The 23656-nt window shown below is 40.1% G+C and overlaps 1 long non-coding RNA gene across 1 annotated transcript; it reads left to right on the top strand.

Annotated features, from left to right (window-relative positions):
- Positions 1-13283: 13283 nt before the first annotated feature.
- LOC140685106 (uncharacterized) lies at positions 13284-23339 on the top strand. Its single transcript, XR_012058317.1, has 3 exons — positions 13284-14415; positions 16454-16800; positions 22911-23339. It is a non-coding gene; the product is annotated as an uncharacterized lncRNA (long non-coding RNA).
- The last annotated feature ends 317 nt before the right edge of the window (positions 23340-23656 follow it).

Below are 23656 nucleotides of genomic sequence, written 5' to 3' on the forward strand. Positions count from 1 at the left end.
AACTTACCTTTCTTTATTTCCAATTCAACAATATCCATGCTATTTCCAACATTTCTTAATTTCCCAGTATTTTAAAGATGCTCAGCAAGTGCATATACCTTATGCCATACACTGCCATTGCTAAATGTCTTTATTGTCACCTTCTAGCCTTACTCATATGCAGCTTGTAATTGGTTCAGTCATGTGGGCCCCTCATTAACAGATGTCCTGCCTTCAGAGCTTTGTGCTGAGCAAACTGTTGTGCTCTGGGTGAGCCTCTGCATTTGCACTTTGTTAAAAATACTAATCCCGTGACACCTCAGGCTTGGTCTTTCTGTGGGAAGCAGATGTGTACGCTTGGAGATTCACTTTTTACACCTGCTTATGCTGAGTTTGTGATATTTTTGGATTCTCCATTGCATCACTTAGATCTGCCCTTCCCCAGTTTTCTAGAATTCATGTCTGACAAATTCACCCTTGCATAGGGCTTCAGCTCTGATTTTACATTTTAAGTAGTCCATTTTCCTATTAAGAATATTTTCATGATTCATTTTATTCCTGTGCTGCATGTTGTTCAGAATCAGCTGAGGTACATCAAGGGTTTGTTTTACTCAGTGTGAGTTCTATGCCATCAACTTTTCTTGGGCTTGATCCCTGTTCGGGCCATTCACTTCAGAGCTGGACTCCATGATCCTTGTGGATTCCTTCCAACTCAGAATATTCTGTAATTCTGTGGAACTTTGCATGACAAAAACCTGTTTTTAATAGTCCCAACTAACATCTGCCAGAGCTGTCAAAACCAATGCCTTTATTTGGAAATTATTGCTATTATAAAATAGATTTCATATTGCTATTATATAGCTTCAATCTCTGAAAGATATTTACAGGTTAAGTGAATATAGCAAGAAAAGATTTAATCAGGTTAATACTAATTTTAAATGCCTAATTTTTGTAAGTATTTTGCTTTTTCTTAATTGTATTCCCTATTTTTTCAAGTGCTAAATCATCCATGAAGGAAGACACTTCAACATGCGCCAGTTACACAGACAGCTTCTATATTTCAGTTTCTAGTTGGAAATTATGTTTATTAACATTCCCAATTTTATATAGAATCATTGAATCATTCAGGTTGAAAAACACCTCTAAGATCATCAAATCTAGCTGTTCCCCCAGCACTGCCAAATCCCTCATTACCCCATGTCTCTAAGTGCCATATGATGCCTTAAGTTTTAGCTTTTATATTTCTTAGATTCGGTTCTGCTTTGGTGTGTAATTCTGAGCTTCATATTAAATGTTGGTAAGCTCTCTTCACAGAGTGGGTAGACAAAACAATTCCTTTTCTAGCTTGGGACCAAGAACAACCAATCCAAATTTCAGGCACAAGAGAATAAACAACAGTTGACTGGAGAGAGGAAAATAAGAAGGGTGGGACTTCATAACCCAAGGCTGTAGTTGGACAATTAACTCCAATATGCAAATGGAGCGGAACTTATAAAAGTGTGAGACCTTGTGACTGGTCATCCATTTTGGGACCATTTTGGTTCATCTTGGGTGCAGCCCTGGCTGAGCTCTTGTGCTGCCCAAGGTGGATCCATGGAGGCCTTTTAATAAATCCCTACTTTATTCTTCAACTCTGTCTAGCCTCTGTTCTAGGTCAGCCTTCTCAAGGCATCATGTGCACACAACTTTTAAATCCCTCCAGGGATGGTGAATCTGCCCCTTCCCTGGGCAGCTGTGCCAGGACTTGACAGCCCTTTTGGTGAAGCAATTATTCCTAATATCCAATCTAAATCTTCCTTGGGACAACTTGAAGCCATTTCCCGTCCTTCTGTTACTGGGGAGGTCAACCCCCACCTGGCTGCACCCTCCTTCCAGGTAGCTGGGGAGAGGGAGAAAGTCCCTCCTGAGCCTCCTTTTCCACAGGCTGAGCTCCCCCATGTCCAGTTCTTGTCATGAGTGGCCCAGAACTGGACACAGGACTTGAGGTGTGGCCTTAGCAGAGCCTGGGACAGGGGGACAGTCACTGCCCTGGTCTTGCTGGCCATACTGCTCCTAAGAAAATTTTCAGGTGCCTTCCAAAGAGAGAAGATAGGTTTATAGAGAAGTATAAAATCAAATATAATTTAATATAGTTAAGTAATATTCCAGCTACAAATCAAAGCAGGTAACACCCTCAGATGTCTGTCATTGGAAATATACCTTGTTTCCACTGGAGTACACAAGCAAGTGTATTTTTTAACTGTAAGACTAAATAAAAAAATAATGTCCTTTATATCTGAGCTGCTGAGCAGTTTGAAGGATCTCCTTTTCAGATCTGAGCTTTAGATACACATTAATACTTAGTAGCGTATAATTTAGCTACTCACTCAGCTTTATCTTGAAGCAGCTCAAATTCTCAGTGGGCTTTGTCTAATACAGTGATGGAACACACAGTTCTTTGTGCACTCAAAGTGATACGTATGGCTTCAAGCAGTTAAAAGCATGAGAGGCATTTTTGCAGTGTTACTTTAATTTCGAGCAATGCATTAGATATAATTGTCATTTTTGGAAACCATCTGGTTGATATTTTTCAGAGGTGAAAACAAAAGTTGGAACTGGCAGATGAGATACATCAGTACCTCTGAGCAGTTGAAAACACAAGGTACTTGGATGCTAGGAAAAAGGAAAATAAAAGAAAGCACATGTTCTGACCCATCAAGAAGCAACGCAAAAAGTGAGTGAGGAATTCAATGAAGGAATGCATTAAAAAAATGTTTAAAATTTTACTACATCAAAGTGCCACCATATGTTCCATAATGAGATAAAACAAAGTGGGTAATGGATCTGTTACCGAGTCTGCCAAGCCATAGGACCCTTTGGATATGTCAGTAATTAACAAATAACATCTGCTGTCAACTGCTGTACTTAATCAGCATGGGCAGGGTTCTCCTCCCTGTGTGACAGAGGGTACACTATGATAGTCTGCTTCTCCTTAGGGATTGAAAATGTCTTTGACCACACTGCTGCATGCAGAACTCCTGCTAAGGTGTAATTAATGGGAAATGCAGAAACAACAGAACACAGCTAGACTGGCACTATCAGTGCAGACTAAGAGCTCTGACTACCTTTGATAATTTTTCTGTCAGATAATTCCTGATGGCTTTAATGCCCTACTGTGTTTACAGATTGCACCTTCAGAGTGGCTGTGCAGCCTTTTCAGATATGCAGAGAGACTAATAACCCACTACCTCCTTTAAAGATGCAGAACAGGTATGATCTTGTTTTTGCTGCTAACAGGGACATGAAAATGTGTTGAGGCTTGTTAATTGACTCCTTGATTACAAAGAAACTGTCCAAAGCAATGCACCAATGCACCTTGAGAACCACCATCAAAATACGGGAAATTAAAAGATGCTGAGGTCTCAAAAGAAGTGAGTTTCAAAACTTCTCTGAATTGCAGCAGTAGTGGAAGTCTGCAGGAGTTGATCTATTTATCCTATCTATTTCTGAATTTATTGTGTCCTGAGAATTCACAAGGTTCCTTCAGATCAGAGGAATACTAGATGCACTGAAGTAGCTCTGTGCCCTTTAAGCAGAGCTGGTACAGAGAAATGGGGATTTGCAAAGCAAAGAGCTGACCTTTCATTCATATCCACATGTTCCAGAATGGATTTAAATACAAATCTTAGAATTCTTGTGCCAGAACAACTATTGGAAATAATGAGATTTTCCTTTAATCTTCATCAAGGTTCATTACACAGATAATATATAGTTTATTACATAGATAATGAATATCTAAGTAGATAAGATAACACTCAAAGCTATCTAAAATAAAGTGCTGAAGTTGGTAAATAATTGTTACAAATTTAAAAATTTGTTTAATCACAATGGGTTGCTGATGCAGGTGTTACTGTGCTGATGTGAGTTTTAAGCATCCCCTCTGCTCTGATCAGACTGGTCTGGGTTGCACAGAATAATTCGGTTTCTGTGATTATCCCTTTGCTCTCCCATGAATTGTGATAACAAAATACCCACTTTAAATAATAATTGTTTCAACTAAGACAATGCAGTATCAAGACAGTCGAGGGGCTGGACAGTGTGCACAGTCCCATTGTGAGGAGCAGTGTCCCTTTGTCCCTGATTGCTGCTTTGTCAACACAGGCAGCCACCTCCCTTCTCTGTCCCATAGCAAACAGAGCAAACAGCAAACACGTATCAAACACCTCTTTCCTAACCCACCTCTGAGAGTAAGTTAAGGCTGAGAATCCTCACTCCAGTTTGTCTTTGCACATGGACTGTTCTCATGGCATTTAAAGAACAGAGACCCCTTACGAGCTGGACTTCAGTTGCTCAAAAAGAAGGTATCTAAAATACAAAAAATATTGTTTGACCTGACAATGCAGTTCTATTTAAGAAACAAAAAGTGTTTGGATAATATATGCAGACACCTCTGTCATTAAGCCCCTTGGGGTTTCACACCCAATTATCTGTGACCACCTCTGGTTACCATAGCAATTCTCTCTTAATTAGAAATTCACTCAGCTCATGGCCTATCTGTGCTAAAGCAGAAAATTCAGTTACACACTTGGGCATTTTATTTATTTGTTTATACATTGACTGTAATTTACTGTGTAAAATGACATCTAGATTAAGTAGTGCTCTGGATTTTTGACTCAAACACTGATTATAATTGTAATTCTTGGAATGTGTCCTTGACCCACTTTCAGTCTGTGTATAAGGGGCAGGCCACCAGGAGAGAGGGCAGTGATATTGGAGGTGTTAATACTTGAAATAATTTGGTCAGTAAAGTGGAAACAGTTCTCTGCTGCTCAAGATGAAGGGCTCTGTGAAACCTCACACCTGCATCCAGGCTCAAGTTGGTTTTATAACATTTTCAAAAGGAAAGGGTCTCTGTCCATTTAAGAAGTATTTGATAGTGTGTGAAGTTGTCCATAAGGTGGACAAAAACCTCCCCAGAGAGTTTTAGTGACAGATGTAAGACATTTATTCCTTTTCTTAGAAAAAATAAGAGGAATGAGAATAACTTGCATGCACTGTAAGAAGGCAATTTTAAAAGCATACCAATGCTCAGGGCACAAGCTCAGAAGCAAAGGATATGATCCTAAACACTCCTTCCTGTAATCCTGGGAAGAGCAGAGACTCATAATTCTTGGAGTTCAGACCAAAACTGTAGTGTCAAAAATCTCTGTGATTTCTGATGTAGGTCTAGAACCTCAAAGTACAAACAACCCTTTCTAAGATAAACCAAATCCCCAAACAAAAAGCTACAGCATGGATCAGTTATTTTGAGGGAACAGGACAAAACCAGAACATAATTCAGAAATGTACTCAGAGAGTGCATTTATAAGACCAGTTTAAGAACTTCCTAAGAGGAATAGAATAGAAAAGTAGAAGACAAACTAGAATGAACTCAAGCATTGCCAAGTCCAGAGACTGGTTTTGAATGTTTGATCCACTTGTTGCAACATCCAAGGGCTACAGGCTTTTAGTCTTTAATCTGGAGTGCCTGGGCTGCAAGGGCTTTAGGGCTGTACTTTTATAAGGGAGAACTGAGAGAAAGAATATGAAACATTCAGCTTAAAACAGAAGGTTACCCTGTCTGCTATCTTTCACAAAGATCTCTACTGCAGGCCCTGACATAAAATGAGAGAGACTTTAGCATTTATGTAAACTCATCAGCCAGGTTGGAGTGCAATGCCACATGGAGAAATTGTCACTTACTGTGTGCTATGAAGCTCATATAAATTCTGTTACATCTTACTAATATGCAACATGCTGAAGAGCACAAGCAAAAGCAGTCTTACCTTCTGCCAAACATGTCACGATCCGCTTATAGCGGGCTGTCGTGATGGTTCGTTAGCTGATCCCAAAGTGCAAAAGACAACAGAGGGCAGCCACCTGCAAAAAATTTGAACAGCGAAGGATGTGTCCCAGAGCCAAGCTGCCCCCACCTCAAACTTGTGCTGCCCTGACAGTCCCAAGGGAACCCTACAAACTGACATCAGGAACCTGGGCTGGCGAGTTTTCTTTCCCAGGGAAAAGTGACATTGATTGTGTTCAGGGGCCTGGGGCAGGGGGCTATCAGTTTAATCACTACAAATGCACCTTTATTAGGGGCCAAAACAATAAATGCGATACTGGGGTCAGAAAGGAAATAAGAAGGATAGAGAGGGAGAGAGAGAAGAGGGGGATGGGAATAGCTACCAACACAGGCGAGATCCTCACTGGTCTGGACGATGGGGATTCATCTTGTTGTGTTGGGGAGAGTCTCCAAAGTCCTCCCCAACCCAGGGGTCCGGTTATAGTCCACAGAGGAAAAGGGGGGAACATGTAGAACAATAAGAATCTATTGAAATTGCTGCGGGGGAAACAGGTGAGTCACTAAAGCAGGATGAACACAATGAAGAATAAGTCTACTGGAGTTACTGAAGAAGAACAGGTCATGTCAATAGTGGTCACACCACCATTCTCCCCCTATTCCCTGTGGTAGGGGTCTCAGTCTCAGCCCCTGGGGAGAGGGTTCTTGATCTCTGTCATGGTGGTAATGAGGCGGATGAGGGGTCTTCAGTGAGAGACCACCAGGGTCACCCCAACAGTTCATTTGGCCTTAAAGGTGGAGAGTGAAGTAGGCACTGCAGCAGCCGCCCTGTGCTGGGTCCGTGCTGGGTCTTTGCCAACTCCTTGCCAAGTTCTTGCCAACTCCTTGCCAAGTTCTTGCCAGGCCATGTTGGGAGCAGCTGCCGTGACGGTGCACTGGCTGCACCTGCACTGTTGCCTTCTCCAAACTGGAACTGCAGCAGGGGGGTTTTCCTTCTCGTGGCAATCGGCAGACAAATGAGAGAGGGTCTTCAGATAGCCTCTTACAATACATTGCACCATGTCTCCAGATTCTCATGTAATACAGTTTTGTGGTTATTACTTAGAAATGCCACTGTTACATCTGAGCAGGACCAGACAAAAAACAGCAGAAGAAATCCAAACCAATTTCAGCTTTGTGGTCATGATGTGGACAGGAGATGTCAGCCAGATGACAGCTGAGCCCTGTCAACTTTCATTTTTTAATTTAGTGCTTCTCCCAGCTTATTCAAATGCTGGATTCAGAACTAAAATCCAGTTGTTATTTTTTCTGAACATGCCTAGCATATAAAGAAATGGTGCTATTAATTTAATCTGTCTGAAAACATTCTTTAAATGAGTAATAAAGAGTTCTTAAGAAGCACAAGTAAATTGGGCAATTGGCATGTATCTTTAATTACAATTTTAGCCTTAATAACTATTCTTGAGTCAGCTGTACAACATGATTACCATAAGCAAACCTGCCTATTTTAAAATCTAATGTCACAGTGCAATTGATTACGGTAAAATGAGATTATCCATCAGTAAAAGCTTCAGTGACTGCTCAGGGGAGCAGTCAGCATGTATACATATACGTTTGCCAACATTCTTAGTATAAACTAAATGACTTGTTATATGGTATCTTTGTTGTGCCTGGATTCTGATTTTCTATGAGTCATCCCTTGATTTACTGAAATAGAATAAGATGAGTAAGAGAGTCAATTTATAGGGGGAAAAAAGTCCGCAGGCTGCGTAAGGTCCAACACAGTTACAGAGGGATTATTCAACTTCTCTGTGCTCTTTATTGGCTCTGAATTCCAGAACCCTCCTGCCATTGGATATCTTCTGCAGGGAGCAGATCTATAAAAAACCTCATGAAGAACCAGGGTCACTCTTTATTACTGCATAGACCATAACAGTTTTCTTTCTGATTAACATTTTCTATTGAATTCGGATTCATCTGTAGCTGCAAAATTGTAACATTGTGAAGGCACATAGCATATCTTTGTGATGAAGGGGATAAAAGCAGTTTTCTATTACCACCATTGGGATTGGATTTTGCATTATGACTTATCATCTTATTTTACATATTCTAAACAGAATGTAATGTTCCATTTAGATGTAACTGAGCTGGAACGTGAGGGAATTTTAAGCATTTGTATAAGGACAAGAGGAGGGAGCACATCGGACGTGTTTAGATTTTCAGGTTGTCTTCAATGTATAGCATTCTACAATTATCATACTGATGTTTTTTACTCAGAGAAGTAAAAAAAAACCTGTGCAGTATATTTTGACTATGCCATCAGGAATAGTTTGAAAAATCCTTAATTGCAACATTAAGAAAATGAAATGGCAACAGTTATTTATAAAAATTATTTAGAGTAAAAGGATACTAAAGAAGTTACCTATATGAACCAATGGATAAACGGTAATGGTAAAGTTGTAGCTTTATAGTATTTAGTTCAAGATAAGCTATTGTGAAAAGTAATTTAAAAAAAAAAAAAACATTTAACAATTTACCTTTGCTTTGATTTGTAAAATCTTTTTCTATTTGTGTTTCAACTGTTCAACTGTTATGTAACTGTTCCCATGGCCCATGGAAATCAGGTTCAGTCTGAGGTTAAATGGTATCTTGTTGAAGCAGGGATGTGACCCAGGATGAAGGACTCGTATAACTCCGTTTGTTTTCCTGCCTTGTAAATCTTCTGCCTCTGCATACACTGATGCATAGGAAGAGGAGAGCAGATGTGAGGGAAAGGTCAGGGATGCTGTGAAGTCTGTGAGGCTTTCCTTTGTATGAGATTTAGATGACTCCTTCGTGCAGATACATGAAAACCTTCCTCCATTGTTGTTTAATTTGAACAAAGTATAAACCAGGAAAGAAAGGAAAGTGTAGACCAGGTAGCATGCATATACCAAATGCCATCCAAATCCAGTGGTGACCCACAGTCAGTATAATACTCGACTAATAAGAAGATTCCCTCACATATAAACATATTTTCTATATCCATATCAAAGAACTGAATATCCAAAATTGCTAAACTGAAACATTTTGTGCATTTGTGTGGGTATGCAGTTTTAGTAAATCCAAATTACAAAGTCTGCCAGAGCACTGGAGAACACAGAATTGCTTCTTTGTGGCTGCACATCTTTTTTTAGACTTTAGTGTATTAAATGGTTCTGAGTCTAACATTATAACAAAGGATAATCTTATGAACAGTTCAAGTTATAATGTTCTATTAGCTATAAGCAAGGGATAAACTGTGATAATTTTCCCATTAAAGGTGGGTTCGTTGAGGCTGTAATGCAGTACACGGTATTTTAAACTCAAGGCCACCATAGATTAACTGTACCTTCCATTAAGAGACATTGGGAAGGATTCCCAGTACTCGGTTTCTCCAGATATGCCACATTCTGATGACATACACCCAGGAAACTCAATCCATGGGCTGAGCCTATAGCTCTCTCCACAGGTAAAGCCAGAAAGCAACCGTGCAACTGGTTTATTCTGGTGTTCAAAATGTTTCCAGAGTCAAAGTTTATTTTCCTATTTCCATGTGTGTTTCTCTATGTCTGGCAAACATAGGTGCCAGCTGATCATTTTAGAACTGGCTATTGTCTAATGCTTTTCTTGCTCTGCTGTTAGGTTTGTATATACTGTACTCACATTTTCCTCTGTTTCAGCCTGGTGTTACACAGCTTGGAAAGCAACTTGTCTGGGCTGCTGGCTGGCTGAGCAGGGCACACAGCACACATAGTGCTTGCTGGCTGGCAGCTGGCAAGTCATCTCAAGGATACCTGTTCTGCAAGGAACCTGAAAAGGTTGTTGTTACTGTATTCTTGGAAAGGAAGACTGGTAGCAGACAGATGTTTGCATGGTGCTCTCTCTTTGTGGTAGTGCAAGAACTCAAAAATGGACTTACACCTGTACAGTGAGTTGGAGAGACACTGCCATGGGCTACAGCTGCACAGAGGCAGTAGAGCAGACACTGTTTTGGAAGGAGGGAAAGGATATTGGGTGGGAAAGCCATCGAAACAATGACATAGAACTCAACATTTGTAAAATAAGGTAATTCCAACTCCATACCTTCAAGAGTATGTTCATGATGGACTTATATGCTACTTTTCCTTCTTATTCTCACAGAAACAGCAAATTTTCATGTATGGTAAGGAGTCTAGTTTTGACCTGATTTGACCTAATTGTATTCTGAAACACAAGTGAGAGTAAGCTTGAACAATCCAGGAACATTTAACTGGAAATGGTTAAGTGGGGAAGAGCCACAATTGTTGCTTAAGTGATGTTCCCTTGTTGCAGATCAGAAGTTTCATTACAGTCAATTAGTAGAAGGATGGGAATGAAAACAACTTTCACTATTCTTTTTTGTAACAAAATTGTGCCTGAGAAAAAAGGCATTGACTTCCACTGGTGGAATCTGTGCAAACATATTTCTCCTTCATTAGATCATTGTGTAAAGGAATTCCAAGCTATTTCCAATGAGTTTTTAAGAATCAGCTCGTGCTTTGAGGATAAGCACACCTCACTTTGGTTACATACACTCTGTACTGTCTGGCAGCAGACATGAATGGCATGAAAAGAAGTAATTCAGGGAGAAAAGTTGTTTATTCAGCAGTCACACAATTCCAGCATGGAAGCCACTGGCATAAACAAATGAAAGCAATTTATGTATGTACATAAAGAACATAGTGTGAAATTCCCATTTGTAAAGTGGTATAATGTACTACAGAGGCTTTTTAGTGTGAAAGAAAGGCATCAGGAGCAATTCTGAAACATATAAAGCTGACTGATTGTCTATAATGCTCCTCAGAAAGAGCCATGTGAGAAAACAAGGCATCAATAAAGGGTATTGTAAAATACATTAAAGCAGCCTACCAACAGAAAACCTGTTGTGTATTTAGTCCAGTATTTACAAAAGGACTTATGCTCCAGAATTAGTCAAGCAGTAAAACTTTGGGACTTCATTGTTTCCTTCTATTCTTAAAAAAGTAATTTTTCTAATGTAAGACACATTAAACCCTTTCAAAAAAAAACTTCTTCAGGCACTGAATTCAGATATTATTCAGATAGTGAGTAATACTCGAAAGCATTCATAAGCAATCGCTCACTGTGTGAAGAAAATAGACTTTCATTCAGCATGAGAAGTGGATGCTTTCCCTCAAGAACTACATAGAGATAAAATCAGGAAGTGCCACCTACCTTTCATCTATTTTTTGTATTCCCCAGGTCACCTTATTAACACAAATAACACAGGACCACTTCTTGGTGGAGATTTATAAAAGTAAGCCTTATTTATCTTTTCAGGATTTAGTGGAAAGCACATATAATTCTGCTTGAGATTCTTGCATTTTCATCTTCATATTAAACAAAAGGGAATATTTAGAGATAAGTTTTCAGCAGGTAAAATAAATGCATTCAACCATAGTGCAAATTCTGTAAGATTTAAACTTCTCACAAAAATGGAAGTCCATATCCTAAAAATACAAAATAGATATATACTAGAAATAATATGGCTTAGTATTTCTAATGTATTATGAAATACAAATATTGCCCAGTATGTAAGATTTTGTACCTGTATTAAGAACTCTAGCTTCATGCCAATAAAGCCTCCATCTATAATATATTTTTAGTAAAGCAACATAATCTGTATATTAATATTTTAATATCGTAAATTCTTGAAGAGACAAAGGAATGAAATTTTGGTAGGCAAAGATATGGAGACACTACAGTTCCTGGTGAGATCTTAGCTCCCCATGGGGTTCTGATTTTGTGGTCTGTTAAGCATATTCTTGGTTTTTACTTTTCCTAAAGAGCACAGCATATAAACTCAGCCTAAACTTTGAGAGAACACTTTTGTGGTTTGCTCCTCTTGAAAATTGTTGAGTCATTTCAGTATGGGCTTATCTGGCTGGTGGAGGAATGGATCTGTTTTCAGGCAGGAACAGAGGAGCTCATGAGTCAAGTTCACCTAGACCCATGTTAGTGCAGTGCTGCCCCTCCTTCCCTCACCCCAAACGGATTTCACTCCACATTGTGTGGAGTGAAAGTTGGTCATAGCTGAAATCTAATCACCTACCAGACACTAAGCCAAGCCAAGATGCCAGATTTGATGGCTTTTGTACTGTCAAAAAAACTCCTGCAATGGTCTGGAAGTAGCAGGAGTAGCCAAAGTAGAGAAGCCACATCCCTGCCATTTATATTTGAGTTACAACTTGAGTGACAAACTCAGAAAATGCCATGGTTGAGAGTCTGAAAAGCAAGCACTAGGAATGCAAAGGACAGGAGAAGCATGTAATAATTACAGCTGGTCTGCATAAAAACTGAAAAAAAAACTACATGGTAGAATTCAGTCTGTTGTGTAAACCAGAAATGGCCTTGAGCAAAAAAAAAAAACAAAAAAAACAACAAAACACAACAACAACAAAAAAAAAAACAAACCACAAAAAACCCCATGAGTAACTTCCACATTAGGAAGCTTAAGCTATTATCTAGCAAAGTTAAAATTAATGTAATCCTATCATTCTTTATAAAACATTGGAATTAATATTGTTTGAGAAAATAAAAAGTTAATCAATATCACACCTATGAAAATTAATACTGTTCACACAAATAAGATCAGCCAAAGGCAGCATGTACATCTTAATCAGGGAACACAAAAGCAAGAGCTCTGGGGGAACCTGGAGTGGTTGTCTAGGAAACAGCAACAAAAACCCCAGTATATGCATTCTGCTGCTAACAAGCAGTCAAGGTTCATGAAGACAGTACAACTTTTCAAGGGTCAAATTCTGAGAATTAGAAACTCTTCCGAGAATTCCCAGATAACATAAAGTTTCAGAAATGTCACATAATTTAGACGAATAGGTGTGATGAAATAGACAAAAAAACCCTGCAGCACTGTAGATAGCCTGAGTCAGTGGTCACACTGGCACCCAAATTTTGCAATTTACGGCTGGTTGGTTTTCCTGACGCCATCTTCACATCCACATGTAAATACCCACTGATAAGAGTCTGACAGTGACATATTTAATGTAGGTGTTAAATCTGTGCATAGTACTTGTAAGACAATGTTGAGAGCCAGAACAGAGTATTGTACTTTTCCAGTTGTAACAGGCTGGTGGGATGAGGTACTGGCAAAACATTATTAAAATGTATATATTTGTTTGTTTTTTTAATGTCATGAACAGCTTCGCTTTCTGCAGATCGATCTGGAATGTCAAACAACTGCAACACATCATATCCTTTAATATCAGATGCCTTTGGGTTTTGTTCCAATCAATTATCGGTTTCACTTGTGAAAAGCAAATTGAGAGTTCATAAACAAAAAATGAATCTTCAAATTATGTTACTATCCTGGATATCTGCAGTGTTCCAGGGTCGGCATTAAAGGATGAACTTTGTAAATTGCCTGATCTAACAATAGAAAAAGCAAAGTGGGTTTTTTTTCTTCCCCTCCAATTTGCAGCCAAGCAGTATTACAGCAAGCTGAGAAATTTCAAGTGTTATTGATTACAGCATTTTTTTTTTTCTGTCATCTTTGAGAGATATTTTGGAGCAAGGATATTGGTACCTGGAAAGAGTAGTTTTAACTGTAGTTAAGGAACAATTACCTGGGTAATAAGACAGCCCGTGAGTGGCCTCCTCTCTGAGCAGCAGGTGTGTGTGTTATCTCCGTGGCACGGGAAGAAAGGGTGATGCGATAAGGAGTAATGCAAGTTTCCCTGATACATTTTGTGTCATCCTCCTAAATTTCACCTCCTCTTGGATACCTGTCAGCCACCTCACCTCACGGAGACAGGGCTGAAACCCGAACAGAGCCACGGGGACTCTTGTGGGCACACGGTGTGTGCAGTCCCGTTATCAGGCACTCGCTGAGCTCGGGGGCGGTGGCACAGGTGGCGTTTGGCTGCAGTGAAGTGACACAAAGCACAGACGGATCAGCGCCTTCCAGCGGAGCCGAGCCCTCCCTCAGGTGCCTGGAGCAGCCTCATGTGCCCTTCAGCCGCTCTCTTTGCCAGCTGAAATTTGAGTTTCAGGCTTTGCCACAAGCTTTCCTCCCTGCACAAAGCATCTGCCACTTTTTTGGCTGCGGAGGGGTTTTCTCTGAAAGGTCACCCAGCTCCCAGCAGCCACCGCTGGCTGCCGATCAGGGCTGCTGCGGAAACTTTTCCCTATTCATCAATCTAAAGTTTTCCCATTCTCTCTTCCCGCGGAGTGCCCTCCTCCAGCAACTTCCTGTAAATTAAAACCGGGATGATTTTCCCGTGCTCACCCTGCCGCAGTTAACAGTGAAGGGTGGCGGCTGGCCCCGGCCGCCCTCCGCCTCAGCCAGCACAGCGCGGCCTCCGCAGGGGATGGATGGCGACTGCGGCGCCTGCTGTGCCAGCACCTCCAGAAACACGGCTGAGAGCACATCCCGAGGCTCCTGCCTCGCAGCGGCTCACAGGCGTCGTGGGAGTGTGCTCGCCTTTCCCTCACAACCGCCTGGGTACCCTACTCGGGTTTCTCTCACGAGGGGCCCTGCCTCGTCCCGGCGTGCCCGGGCTTGTCTCAGGAAGGTGTTCCCAGCCCTGGTGGCGGCCGGCTGGGTGCGTACCCCTGGGGGAATCGGCCGGGGAGTTTCTAGAACCGTCTGAGGGCTCAGCCCTGCCCTGCCCTGAGGGCTCGGCTCGGCTCAGCCCAGCCCAGCCCTGCCCTGCCCTGAGGGTTCGGCCCTGCCCTGCCCTGAGGGCTCGGCTCGGCTCGGCTCGGCCCTGCCCTGCCCTGAGGGCTCGGCCCTGCCCTGCCCTGAGGGCTCGGCTCGGCTCGGCTCGGCCCTGCTCTGCCCTGAGGGCTCGGCTCGGCTCAGCCCAGCCCTGCCCTGCCCTGAGGGCTCGGCCCAGCCCAGCCCAGCCCTGCCCTGAGGCGCCCTGCCCGCCTCCCCTGACCTCCCCTGGCTCGGAGGACATTAATAGGAATAATATTTTAAAACACAGCTTTTAACCCTAGCATTTGTGCTGCCCGCGGCTGAGCCGCCAAGGTCACAGAGCTGTGCGGGGAGAAGCGCTGAGGGAAGCCGGGCGCTGCCGTGTCCCCGGCGGGCCGCGGCTGGCCGGGGTGGTTGCCGGCTGAGCAGAAAGGCAGCAGATGTTTAATGTCTGTCTGTGAAATGCGAAATGCCACCAAGCTCTTCAGTGCTCAGCCCTTTACGCTATTTCCCTTATGGCTGCCTCGCTTCTTTTGTTCTTCCTTGGCAAGCTAAACGAGGAAGGAACTCGTGAATTAATAGAGGAGGAGGTGTCAAGATATAAATTATTTTTTTCTTGCTACTATTTACTCAATTTGCAACACTTGTCACTGAGGGAAGTAATATAGTTACTCATAAAAGCCAAATCCGGAGGCTTTTAATGTATGAGTTGGTAAAGCAGGAGCTTCTGCAGGAAACCAGCCTTTTCTCCCTCAGGAAGGTCAATAGTTACACTTTGTCCCCAGGTGTGAGTCCTCTGCTATCACCATTAATATCATTAGCTCATTTGGCAAATGGTTCACTTCTTTTTACAAAATAGATAATAAAATTAATTAACTTCATAGTTTGTTTTTGAAACTTAAAATCACAACTCATTCCTAAACAGATATTTGTGCTATAGATGAAAAACCTCAAAAAGCCTGGAGACCAGAAACCTTTTATCTCTTCAAAATTAAGCTGGAAACCTTTGTCTTTTCTCTGTTCAGTCCATGTTATATACTCAATGATCTTTTGTCTTTGAGTATATTCATCTTTCCCTCGGTACTTTACTTCACCAGCACTCATCAGGCAAATTAATCTAAAATGAAGTTTACAACAATGTATCTGAAGTTTCCAGGCCCCAGAAGGACTCGATTTGTGTAATGGGACAGGATTTAACTCAGTTGTAATTTTTAATACAAGTTTAAGTAGCAGCCCTTCATAATTCTTTAGCCAATTATATATAACTGCTCACAGATTATGTATTGTATGTGGTTTCAGTTAATTGTATAGCACCCCATCAAATTGGTAAATACAATTGTCCTCAGCTTTTGATAGACTACAGTAGGAGACACAGACATGAATAACTTTCCTGGAATGACAGATGGGACTGCAGCAAGACTCTGGGCATTACGTTTCAGTTGCACTAATATGTTATGGATCAGCATTACAAAATAAGCCCATTAACTCTGTTGAGAAAGAGAAAGTCATTGGCAGAGCAAGGAAAAGAATTTATGAATATCATTTCCTAATCCTTCAGTCTAAACACTAAACCCTGTTGTTATTAAGAATTCAAAAATAGAGAATATTGTTATTCCTAAGCTGTGATCATGCATTTTTATTCAAGGTTTACCTCACGTATTGTAATGTGTTATGGAAGATGTTGACAAAGTGGAATTTCTTGAAGGAATGACAATCTGTCATGCAAAGGCTGCTTTATTTGCAGTGTCTGTGACTCAGTGGACTGATGATACTGTCACTTCTTGGAAATTCTAAGCGGAAGAGGCTACAAATAAACCAAGTCTTTGGCTTGCCAGTCATATGCAAGGAATAGCTATCTGATGAAGGGAAATTATATAACTACATAAGCACAGCATTTTTTTATGCAGTTCTGGAAGCAGACCCTGTTGTTCTTTTTAAAGGGCAAGAGAAATGTGCATCTGTCACCCTTGCACCAAGAATGACACAAGAACAGATGAGGACACAGCGTAAAAAGGAAGAAAAGAAAGGTCATTATGGAAAGAAAACTTCAGCTTAAATAGACTGACATGATACATTCTATTTGATTGGTTGATTAATAAAAACATCCTCAAACACTGACCTTCGGAGGAACAGAAAAGCAAGGTGGAAAAACACCACCTGCAGATTGTTTAAACTAACAAGTTATCACATTCCTACAACTCCCTAAAAATTTTCACAAGCCACCATGAGAAATGATTGCCATTTCTCTCTCCCTGACCAGGCTGGCATCCACATGCATCAGATACAGGTAAGTGTGTGTTTAGTCTATACATTTCTATAGGAGAAACCTGACCCTGTCCATCTTTCATTGTGATGAGTTTTGGACAACTTCTGCATTTGAAAAAAAGGACAGGTGTGAAGTAAATGAAAAATAATGCCTGGACCATGAGGAGTTACTTCATTAGTTCTCAAAACATAGAACAGAAATTAGTTCTCAAAACATGGAGCAGATTTCTCTGGCATCTGCAGCAAAGTGGCCTAGAAATTCTTTCACAGCTTGATCTGCAGCATAATGGCTGTGGAGCAAGAAAATCCCATGTGGTTCATGTTCATGGTGTTTGTTATTACTGGTGGTTAAAAAACTACAAACAAACAAAAAATAATCCTTTATTCTTGTGCTAATTAGTGTATGGCACACTGCAAACCACCCAGATAACTATGGCTGATTAGTTAAGAAAAAATTGTGATAAACATATAGAAAAATTAGATAAAAAGATAACCCTCACAAAACCCTAAATATTGCATTAAAAATAAAATAATAAACTGAGTCCTGTATTGGTCTCTGTTGCTTTTAGAGGTGGGAGGAGAATTCATTGCGATTCAAGGAGCAGAGGCAGTCACAGGCCATGTTTTCTCCTTGAGTATTGATGTATTTGTACACATTGGTTGGGAGTGTTTTGGATCATTATAGCTGTGCCTCTTGTGAAGTGTAGGTGTTTGCATTCCTGACTCGCACAGAGCTGCGAGGGCTTGGAAAAAACAGTCTCTGAGCTGGTGTTGAATGTGTGTGTGAGGCTTTCTTTAGCAGAACCAGAAATCTTTGCCAAGCTCTTGGGTAATGAATGAACTTGCTGAAAGCAGAGGATGCAAAGGTTAAATGGAAGAAGGAAGGCAGATCAGGGTGTGTTTCTTGAAGGTGAACTGTAGGGGAGTTCAGGGATTCAAGCATTAATCACTGGGCTCTGTGCATGTTTATCATAGGCAATTACTGGCTACACCACTGCTGCCTTTGAAGTGCTGTGTCTTCTCTCCTCCTTTGCAATAACCCAGGACTGGATGCCAGTTTTCTTCCTTGTTCTCCTGTGTGAAAAAAAAAGTTTGTGACTTTCCTCTGAAGATCATGAAAAGGGTCATTTTCCCCTCTGGCTTTCCTTCTGTACCACTAAAGTAGCGATACTGGGATGACTCCTCTAGAAGACACAGCTCCACCTTTTATTTCCATACTTTCTATACATAGAAAATCTACTTTCCTCTTTCTCTGGAAGACTGGGGAGATTTCTTTAGTGTTTGAAAATGAAGCATCATTTTCTTTTCTACATGAGAGCACCCAACCTGCTTCTTCTGGCTAAATTAGGAAAGAAGAAGTGCTGTAAAACACTCAGGCATGGCAGAATAGCCTCTTGATGGATGTTTCCCATGTCAACATTGCTATCTGAGACCTTTGCCTGAACCCCAGGTCTGCATCATTTCCTACTTTCGTAGTGACTTGTGAGATTAGTTCTAAAGTCACTTAGTATGAATTCTAGAAATATAGGGCATGAACAGAAGCAGACCTGCTGTCCCTTGTCTTTTAGTATCAGAAAAAAAACTGTGTAAGTAGACCATGGAGGACAGGAATTGTAATGAAATTTCGTGAGTTTTCTAGTTCCCTTAGCTTTTACATTTACTGAGGTGATTCTTATTGAATAAGTCTCTACATTATCATCCTTTTGTAGGATCTTCCATGTGTTTGGAGTCAGTATGGGTGGTTTTCACAAATATGTCTGGTGTTACCTTTGAGCACCACATTTCTTAGACTTCATTCTTGCTGTGGTTATTCGGTCACTTTGATCTCTCCTTACACTGGCAATATTTCCAAGTAGTTCTGGAATAACTAATGCTAGTGATTTAAATCTGACCCTGTTGGTAATGGACATTTTGTTTAGAATATGATTTAATAATAAAGCTGCAGAACAGAAATATTCAGATATGATTTATTTTAAAAGAGGCTCTGGTCTTTGTAGGGTTTTTGAAAAACATGTGTACACACTTCCAAATATTAGGTTTTCTAAACTATGAACTGTACACAGTAGCAGGCTTGCCATTAGCTCTGTTTTCTTTTTTTTTAACCGTAGATAGCAAACTAACTATTAAACTAGAAATGGCAAACAAAAATTGTAAACAGAGAATATGTGATGCAAACTCTGGCTTCTCAGGAGTTAGAAGGCATGCTGTATTCAAATTTAGACTAAGTTTAGTTACTTCTCCAATCTTTTATTTCATGTTTGCATATAAACAGTAAATATACAGCCCCAAAAGGAATGCAAATATTACATCTATGTCATAATTAGCATTAAGACATTTAAGAAAAATGAGAAAGGGATTTACAGTTTGGCTATATGAAAAAGCTATTTATCATTATAGATCTTCATTGAAAGTTGTTGTCATCTGAGCAATGGTTTTGGAGATTGCATACTAGGGATGAAAATAAATACACCTGCTTTTGTCATAAGCTTTCCTTATGACAAGAGTGAATTGTCTTGCTCTGTCCTTGAGTCTGCTAATTTATCAAATTGGATCTGCTTATTCATCTGTGTGGCAGTTACACTGTGAAGTGTTTCCATCCATTTCACAGAGCCATTAGTAATAACAAAGTGTTAATATGTTTAATACTACAAGACAGACTATCTCACAGCTCCTGTTCTCAGGATGCTGTAGGGTCTGGGAGACTCTTGAAATGTTCTTAACATCATTTCCATATTCTTTAAATGCTTTGCAAGATTATATAAAACTTACTTGGGTATTACTGTTTTTTTAAAAGAAGAATCTTATCCTCAAGAAACTTAATGTTTTCTTGCAGATTTATTTTAAGATGAAGTAATGAAAATTAGGTGTCTACCTCAAGGAATTGCCTTTCAGTTTAAAAAAAAAATCTTACAAGAATTGCCTTTTGCTTTTCCCCGTGCTTGCTGGCTTACAGAAATCTGAGTAGGTCTGGTTATCCTATGAGGATTGCCTTAGACTTTCCAAGCTGCTTACTGCCTGGGATGGACCTTTCAGACTTTGCATCTTGTAACATTTTTGTGGTGAAAGGATACTGGGAAAATATTCCTAAAAGATACATTTCTTTTATGCAACTTCAGTACATGCTCAGTGGTGAGTATGCTAAATTAATTTGGTTGCTTAGATCCACCACCTGGGAATAATGAAACCCTGCAGTGCGGAAGAGAGGCAATAACACTCTGCTGTTTGTCACTCCTCTGTCCATTCCTTGGGAGTTCTGGTGTTGATCATAACACCAATAACAGTAAAAATGCACAGAGAATCTTGTTGGGTGACTGCACAGCAGCATCCCTGTGGTCTTTGTTTTCTGTTTGTGCCTCTGAAATCTCTTTTCTCGTGGCATCGTGTAGGGTTTTGAATGTGAGACTCCTAGGCTGTACTGTCCCTGTGTTTATCTTAAGCATCTGCATGCAGTCTCCTGCTGCTAAGTGAATTCTTATGGGGGAAATGGCTCCACTGTTTATTGAATTCCAACTGTTGAATTTTTCTGGAAAGCATCATTGATATGTAGCAGGGTTTGCCTATAGCAGCTACACGAGCTCTGCCTCGGTGCAAGGGTAGGAAGAGAAGCATTCCTTTGGGATCTTTGTGTTACCTGCAGGCTTCCTGTTGGCCTTTTTCTCCTTTGGGGTGGAAAGGCACCACCTGCATCTATTATGTTGATGACCCATCTTGGCTGCTGCAGATGGGGTGACCAGGAGCTGACCCAGGAGCACACATGTGAAAGGTGGTGGTCTCATGCCTAATCTTTGTGCAGACTGCTTTGCCATTTGATGAACATCCAGCCAGTCACTCTTGATAAGAATTGCTATAAGTGACCTAGAACTTTGTGGTTTTTTCATTTCTTTTCCTTTTATAATCAGGCAGGCAGAAACATATGCTTTGATCAGTCATCTTTCTATTTTCTTATTCCTTTACCCGCAGGTACCAGCTTTTATCATTTCCCACAGCTCTGTGCATACAAACACTATAAACAAGTAGTAAAGTGTCTGAGTCATCAGATATAGTTCCTCAGGGAGTCTTACAGAAGAGAAGTAGATCCTGATTTTTGCTGCTGTTGCTGTGCTTATGTTAAGAGTCCCATGACACTGGCCTGGTACTCATTTAAAAGGAGAAAAATTCATAACCAGATGAAGAAATCAGGAAAATCAGAATATTTGTAATCTTCTGGTGGGTCTTAGGTTCCTATGTTCCTACTAAACAGCAGATACATATATAGCAGTAACTCTTTTCCATTGGGTTTTAAAGCAAAAGTGGGAAATAATTGATGTCATTAACAATGACTAAATTTGCATATTTATTATATTATGCCAATGAAGAGCAGGACTGTGAATAAACGAATGTTATAACTGGCAAGGGATGCTTTTTGGCTGATGCGTTATGTGGAATCTTATTACTTTGACAATTGCTGATTTGATGACTTCCCAAATGCTGCTTTTTCAAATAGCTTCTTCCAGGGAAGCCTCCTCAAAAAATTCCCTCCAGATTTGATAGCTCCTGCCATAACACAAATTATGTTTTTACCTCCATTTCTACACAGTGTATTTGAGAAAGCATCTCAAGTCATACATGGACGAAATATGGAAGCATTCAATGAAGGTTATAAAATTAATATCCTTCTTCCAATCTACTTCCTAAGATAGCCTTGCAGACTTGTAATGCATATGTATATTCATATAATATTTTTTATTATTTCTATTGTCAAAAGAGAATTATTGAGGAGAGAAAAATAAAGCCAGCATTAACTCAACAGAATCTTAAAAAAGTACTTTCTAGCTCCAGAAAGCACAGGGACAGATAAAGCACGTTGATAAGCACACTAATGCAGGTGAAATCAGATTTAACATCAATATCATATGGTCATCAGAATCTGGTGTATTGTAAATTACTAAACATAATCTTGACAGTTGCTCCTGCAGCTCATGGTCTTAAGGTGATAAGAGCCTTTGGACAGAAGTCCGTGGCTTGTTACAATTCTGTAATGGTGCTGGATGTGCACTGCCTGTGGCAAGGGCACTGACTTAAAAAGAAGTCTAGTGAAATCCAGGACAGAGCAATGAGGAAAGAGTAATTAATATATCATAACTGAGGTTTTTCTGATGTGAACTGAAATTTACATGAGGCAAATAGAGCAAAAACTGAGATTTCAAGAATTGCTGATACTGGGAGAGGCCTGCCAAAGGATATGGATTCTTCATTCACCCATTTGCAGGGAACTGCTTTTCAAAGGTCAGCACGAATGTGCCATCTCCCTGTTTTCAGATGGTAGTGTTGTCCATGTTGTGTGTAAAAACTAAAATTCAGGTTGATGTTAGGGAGTTTTAGTGGTTCATACCCTACATGTGACTTTGTAGATTACATGAAGCAAGCAAACAAATAAATAAGAAAAAGCTCTTTTATTTATTTTATTGTGTGTATATATTCTAGAAGATGAAATACAAAAACACATCTCTTTTTTTAATGCGTGGATTCACGCATTCCAAAAGTTTAAAAACATGGATATTCAAAAGCTGTGATCAGTAGATCAGATTGGCATTCTCTTTGAACAGGTAAGAAAGACAGATTTTAATGATATGAATAAAAATAGCTTTCTAACAACTAGATTCTTACAAAATAACCTTGTCCTAATTTGCTACAAAGGCCTTCAATCTCTGTTTCAAGTGAAATGGAATTTTTGGAGTAAAATTCCAGGTAGTTGTAGATGTTGGGACATCTGTTGTTTGGGTGACATTATGTTCCATTTTGCCAAATTAAAGACCAGCAAAAAAATGTCTGCAAAATAGCATGGCTACCCAGAGTGTGAAGCCAGGTCACTGAACGTCTAATATCATTGTATTTTCTTTAATGAAAATGGAACAGTAAGTGCAACTGCGATTAGAGGGTGCCAAAGTAAGGTTTTATTTTTCATAAATATTTTATGCTGATTGTCAAAGGAAGAAGAGGTTATGTGTTTATTTCAGCTTAAGTGCATGCTCTGAGCAGGGTCTGGGTAGATGACATCCAGAAATCCCTTTCAAAATAAAATTTTCTCTGGTATATTAACAACAGTGTCTGTATGTATGAAACAAGTGAAAATATTTTTTTTAATCTTTGCAGACAACAATATACACAAGTAGGGATATTGCAGGAATGTTTTTTGCCTCCAGAATAGTTCTGCACTTGCACACCGATGTATGAGAATTCTTTACTGTGGCAGAAAAGTTCATGGAGGCCTGGAGAGGACACACACGGGCCACGCTCCTTGTTACAGTTCCCCACACCTCTGGTAAGTTGTGCTGACTTCCATTCCTTGGTTCATTTAGCATTCTCAGGGTATTCCTAGGCCATTCCTGTTTAACAAAGCATGTTACTGACATTCATTTGCTTTATTACTCTTTGGCCATGAAAGACAGTCCTGGGCACTTCTGGTCAACTTGCTGATGGGCTTTGTTAATCCCTTCCCTTGGGAGTTGGTATCCACTACAATCCTTGCTTGCAGAAGGATTTGTTACAGAGTATGTGAGTCTGGAATCAAAGTTTTGGGATCACTTATCCTGGACTGGAGTCTGCATCTTGGAGCCCAAAGGTCTTAGGATTTCTTTTTGAAAATTAGGTTCTAAAGGAAAAGTGTTTCTATTGAAATTCAGTGAATTTCAATGAGACTTGCATGCATATGAATATGTTACCCAATAGCAATGTGAAGGACAGTAAAACCTGCTGTCATGTGACATAGTTCTAGAGGTGGTATATGAATATAAAATTATTTCAATAATCTAAAGTTTCTTCTTTTTTCCAGCATGTCAAGAAATAGAAGTATTACATGTGCTTAGAGCTCTTATGTGATTATGTCTCCACGGGATACC

Source organism: Taeniopygia guttata, chromosome 14 (assembly GCF_048771995.1).
Source record: "Taeniopygia guttata chromosome 14, bTaeGut7.mat, whole genome shotgun sequence".
Classification (NCBI taxonomy): domain Eukaryota; kingdom Metazoa; phylum Chordata; class Aves; order Passeriformes; family Estrildidae; genus Taeniopygia; species Taeniopygia guttata.